This window comes from Grammomys surdaster, unplaced genomic scaffold, assembly GCF_004785775.1.
Source record: "Grammomys surdaster isolate TR1022 unplaced genomic scaffold, NIH_TR_1.0 126198, whole genome shotgun sequence".
NCBI classification, from domain to species: Eukaryota; Metazoa; Chordata; class Mammalia; order Rodentia; family Muridae; genus Grammomys; species Grammomys surdaster.
This window is the reverse complement of record NW_021621003.1, coordinates 6,045,502-6,051,568: the sequence shown is the minus strand read 5'-3', so window position 1 is coordinate 6,051,568 and position 6,067 is coordinate 6,045,502.

Here is a 6,067-nt window from a genome sequence, read left to right as displayed (position 1 = left end):
GAAAAGAAAAGAAAAGAAAAGAAAAGAAAAGAAAAGAAAAGAAAAGAAAAGAAAAGCTCACCCCTTGGTGAAGTCATATGGTGTTACTGGCAGGTAGTGATTGGCAGGGGGCAGGACCTTCTTGGAGGAAGGAAGTCATTGAGGACATATTCTTGCCCTGGTAACTCCCTGTATTTCCCTCTCTCTGCTTCCTGCCTACCGAGGAGTGAATTGCCTCGCTGCTACTCTCCCAACTGCCATGATGCTCTTCCTAAGAGCATGGGCTGAGGGACCAAGTCTGATCCCACTGAAACCCTGAGCACAGATAAACCCTTACTCCTCCTCCCTTAGTTTGTCTCCATCAGGTATTTGGTCCCAATGATAGCTCGCATGCTACATGAAAAGGGAAAAAGAACCAGTGTTTTACCAGTTTAGTCAGGTGTGTGAACAACCTCTGAAAATTGTTTTTAAAGGGAGATCCAATTCCTTTTTTTTTTTCCCTTTGGACTTTAGTTCTTCCAGCCTTGTTAGGATATGGTTTATGGTTGATATTGTAACAGTGATCTTGGATCAGGAGGCAAAAGTTCTACATTAAAGTGTTCAAGCCAGCCGGGGTGTCTTACATGCTTACATTGACAAACCACTCTGAATAGCCTTCCCAAGCTCACTGGGCAGACTCAGCCCTGGGAAGTGCTGGGACCTTGGCACTTAGCCAATGGCTCCGTGGCCAAAGGCACTGTAGATGAGGCTGCATCACAGACGGCTTGAGAAGGCCTGGAGAATCTGAAATCAACCAATAAATGAATCACTCTCTGTCTTTCTTCTTTTTGCTTTTGTTTGTTTGGGTTTTTTGTTGTTGTTGGTTTGGTTTGGTTTGGTTTGGTTTGGTTTGGTTTGGTTTGGTTTTAGGAGACAGGGTTTCTCTGTGTAGCTCTGGCTGTCCTAGAACTCACTCAGTAGACCAGGCTGGCCTCGAACTCAGAAATCCGCCTGCCTCTGCCTCCCAAGTGCTGGGATTAAAGGCGTGCGCCACCACTGCCCAGCTTGTTTGTTTTCTAAGACAAAAATCTCACTATGTCGCTCTGGCTGCCCTGGAACTTGCTGTACACAGACAGTCTTGACTCAAAGTCACAGAAATCCTCCAGCCCCTGCCTTTTGAGTGCTGGGATTAAAGGTGAGCGCAGCAGCACCCTCCCCCTCACCTTCTAGGCCATGGCTGTGAGAACATTTTAGGTGAATCCCTCTTCTTTCCTTCCTCTCTTCCTCCCTCCTCTCTCCTTCCTCTCTCCCTCCCTCCTCTCTGCTCCCTTTCTCTCTCCCCACTCTCTCCCTCCCTCCCTCCCTCCTTTTTATCCCCCTCTTCCTTCCATGAGAACATGTCTTCTCTGTAAAATTTACAGCGATGACTAGAGAAATCTAATTACTTACACATGGCAGACATTGTTCTGAGCTTGAGGAGGGCTGGACCATTTGCCTGAATCACTGGAGATGCTCAGGTAGCTCGTGGCCTGTTGCCCTGAGGTGTGGGTAAATTGGGGCTGGAGGTTCCAGTCTTCTGACTCAGTGATCACACTTAGCTTTGGGGACTGAGTAAACACCCAAGAATCCTGACAGTTACAGATAAAAGGTCTGCAAAGGCAGGCACTGAGGCTTTTGTGTGGGGCTGAGGAGGCTGGAACTCCAATTCTGGAGTCAGATATAGCACCTGGATACCTCTCGGCTCAGCTTTGGTCATTATCTGCCAAGGTTCCTGCATCCAGTTAAATCTGATGTGTCTCCACTTTTCATTTCTGACACTGGTTTTTCCTCTGAGTCCCCCCACCTAAACTGTTGGGTTTATTCCCTCTGTCTCCTGTCATGGCTCGTGACGGCTGCTTGAGCTCCAGTTATTTTGTCTGTATTCAGTAAGAGAAGAAGAAAAGAGTATCTGTCACATTCCACATCCTCTTTTAGACTCTTACATTTTAGTGATGGAGCAAAATCACGCTGGAATGCCTCACACTGGAATGCCTCACACTGGAATGCCTCACACTGGAATGCCTCACACTGGAATGCCTCACACTGGAATGCCTCACACTGGAATGCCTCACACTGGAATGCCTCACACTGGAATGCCTCACACTGGAATGCCTCACTGCAAGGGGAACCGGGAAATGCAGTCTTAGAGTTACTTGACAAATTAACCAGTTATAAAAGACTAAAAAGTGGAAGACTTAGGAAATACTAGAAGCTTCTACCACGACGTCCAGAAACATCAACAGACCCAACCCAGGCCTCTGTCCTAGCACCAGCAACTACTGTGTGTGTGGTTGACCAGACTGCTCCATTTATAGGGCTAAAAACAGAATTGATGTACTGTGTGCCTAGCATGTGTGAAGCCCTGGGTTTCATCCCCAGTATCACACAAACCAGGCATGGTGGTACGTGCCTGTAACATTAGCACTCAAGAGGTAAAGGCAAGGGGATTAGAAGTTCAAAGTCATCCTATGAGACCTTGTCTGGAGAGGGGTGGATGTACACAGATTGGTGCTATGATGTGATAGGGTCCTAATCAAATGCTCCACGAAGAAGCCAGGCACCAAATCTCACACTGTGGTCCTGGCCCTGTGAAAGTACAGAGTACAGTCCCCTACATACACATATAGATGGTAGATAAGCTGGGCCGGGGACAGAACTCAGTGGGTGGGTGCTTATTGTGAAAATGTGAAGAACTAAGTTCGATCCCCAGAACCCACATGAATAGCATGTGTGGTGGCAGCACATGTTTGCAATCATAGTGGTGAATAAGAGGAGACAGGAAGCCCCCTGAGGCTCCCTGGCCAGACAGTGTAGCTTAATAAGCAAGTTCCTGAGATTAGTAAGGATCCCTCCTCAAAACCCAAAGAGGGTGCTGGAAAGAACACTCAGTGGTCAAGAGCACTGGGTCCTCTTGTGGAGGACCTAGGTTCTGCTCACAACACAAACAGGACAGCTCACAGCTGTCTATGACTTCAGTTCCAGGTGATCCAACGCACTCTTCTGACCTATACTGTCACTGCATGCACGTGGTGCACATACACACACACACACACACACACACCACAGAGAGCCCTGCATACACACAGAAAAGAATTCAGTTGTTGCTTGGGATGATTGGAGGGAGGCAATAGCTGAAGGACTTGGTGTGCTGGAGGCGATGAGGATATTCTAGAATGGACTATGGTGATGGTCACACTTGTCCATGAATAGACTAAAAGCCACTTGACTGTGCCCTTACAATGATTTATAGTGTGGTACATGGATTATATCTCAGATTTGTCCTCAGATCTTTCTAGAAGCCAGAATGAACAACCTACCTCTGTCATCTCAGTCCCTGGCATGCAGTGGCCTCCTTGGACATCTGCTTGGCCTTTCCCTCTCTGCTTTCATCCTGGGTGATTCATTACTAGTTCCTACTAACAGACTTCTAACTGTGATTTCTTCCCTGTCCTATTGCCACCAAACCAGCCCAAATGCCCACTTTTTCCACCTCAAAAATACCTGATGTCCTTTACTATCCTTATATCCTTTCTCCTCCCGGGAGCTGGGGGTGCTGCGGAGGTCTGAGGAGATGGCTCAGGAGATAAAGGACTTACTGTGTAGGCAGAGGACCTGAATTCGGTCTCTAGAATGCATGTGAAAGCTGTTTGCAGTGGCCTGTTTGAAAGCCCTGTGCTGAGGAAGTGGATCCCCAGAGCTTGCTGCCATACTATCTAGCCCACATGTCAAGTTCTAGGCCAGTGACAGACATCTTTCTTAAACAAACAAACAAACAGTGGCCAGCTCCTGAAGAATGACAGCTGAAGTTGTCCTCTAAAAACACATATGCATGTATGCACATGCATACATGGAAAACATCAGACTGGATTTTTCCAGTCGATCACCTCAGTGACTTCTCACTGCTTTTAACACATGAACAAAGCCTAAAAGATGCCTTTTTGGGTTCCCCAAAGCTGCCAGTGGCCCACCTCCACAGCCAGCTGTCTTTTTCATCTCTGTCCCATCTTGCCTGTCTCCCCTGAGCTATTGTCCTGTAAGGACTTCTGTACCATCACAAACAAGCCCTCATCTCTGTACTTAGCAGTCTGGAGGTCCCAGACTCCAGCTGTCACTACCCGTCTGGTATGGTGTTGGTCCAGGCGCCTCCTTGGAGGACCCTCTCAGTGCCTCCACGTATCCCAACCTTCCTTCAAGACACTGTTGCTCCATGTTAGTGATTCCGTGTGGATTTCCACTCAACTGGACTCAGCAGGTATTTACAGAAGAGTGAGCGTACGGAATGCCATGCTTGCTGGGCAGTGGCCTCGCACATCTTTAATCCCAGCACCCAGGAGGCAGAGACAGGTGGATCTCTGAGTTTGAGGCTACCCTGATCTATGGAGCAAGTTCTGGAACATCCAGGGAAACACAGAAAAACGCTATCTCAAAACAAACAAAACAAAAGCAAAGCAAAAAATAAAACAACAACAAAACCCAGAATGCCAGACTCTCCACTGCATGCAGTCATCTTCCTCTGGTCCTAGACCCTAACCCACAGGGCCTCCAGTTGCCTCTGCTGTCCCCTAAAGGGAAGGGACATGCTGGTAGCAGTGTCCTAAATAATGGGGCTGTGATAGCAATGACTTGTGTCTCTCTGCTACCCATCTCCTTTCCCAGAACCCTGTACATGTGTTCTTTTACCTCATAATCAAACTTTGTGAGGAGTATGTTGTGGAAGGACTTGAGTCTGGCCTCACTTACCATTTGCTGGCCCCCTCCTCACCACAAATTTATCAAGTCTCTCTTTGTGACAGGCCTGGCTTATGTCTGAGGAGTCACAGAGGCCTGTGCATGTGTTGGCACAGCCTAGGACACAGAATGAGTTCCATGGACCCAAACCTGTTCTTTGGATGTGAATGTTCCCTATAGGCTCAGTGTTGAACTCTCCATTCCTGGCTGGCGGCACTGTCATAGGACATTATGGTGTTGTCATAGGACATTATGGAACCTTTCAGACACAAGGCCTAACTGATGTAGGCTACTTGGGTAGGGACTTTATAGTGTAACACTAACCCTGGGGAGATGTGAACAAGCCATTCTCAAGCCAAAGTAATGACATGACCAAAGTCCAAGTTAGTGAACCAGTGAGTTTTATTGGGGTTCCTTATAGGAGTATGGGTGAGGGAGTTAGTTACTTACAGGAGCAGAGATCACCCAAAGGCAACTGCAATAGAAAGCCCAGCTTAGCATGGAGGTATCCACTAAGGAAAGCTGGAACACTCTGTGTGACTTGACAACCACTCAACAGGCCAGTGTGTGTCTTCGAGGCAGCTTGTCCCATCTCAGCCCCTTCCAAATTTGTTTGTCTTAAAGGATGAAACGCCTGTGGGCCAGTAGTTCCTTCTGAACTGAACTGGATGAAACTAGTTAGGTATAAGATGGCTGCCAAGCTTATCCCAGAGAACATCTAATAAGTTCATCTTTGTGCTGAATGACATATCCTTTAGTGCCATGACAGTAGACAGTTGCCATGGCAACATCTAACAGGAGCCATAAAAACAGTGCAAAGAAGTGAGGATAAGGTTCCTGGAAAACATCCCATTTTCAGAAAATGCATAAATGTTCTTCCTTTTCTTTATTAGTCTACCTCTTTCCTCACTTTTAAAAAGAATATTTCTATGTCATATGTATGGGTGTTTGTCTGCATGTCTGTATGTGTACTGTGTAGGTGCAGTTCTTATGGAGGCCAACAGAGGGCATTAGAATTCCTGGAACTGGAGTTACAGGTGATTGTAAGTAAGCCGCCATGTGGGTGCTGGGAAGCAAAGGAGGAAATAAAGAACCATCTCAGGGGCAAAAACTAGTAGTGCGTTTGGTCTCTTTTTTCTCCTAGCCCAGAAAAAGTCGTTTTCAAGGCAAGCAAGTGATTCAGGTAGGAGGAATAAAGAGTTTATTCATTGTAATGGTTAACTTGATTGTCAATTTGATGGGGTTTAGAGTTGGCATGGGAGCAAATCTCCAGACATGTCTGTAAGAGAGTTACTAGATTAGGTTAATTGAGACGGGGAGACTCACCCTGCATGGGGGGGGG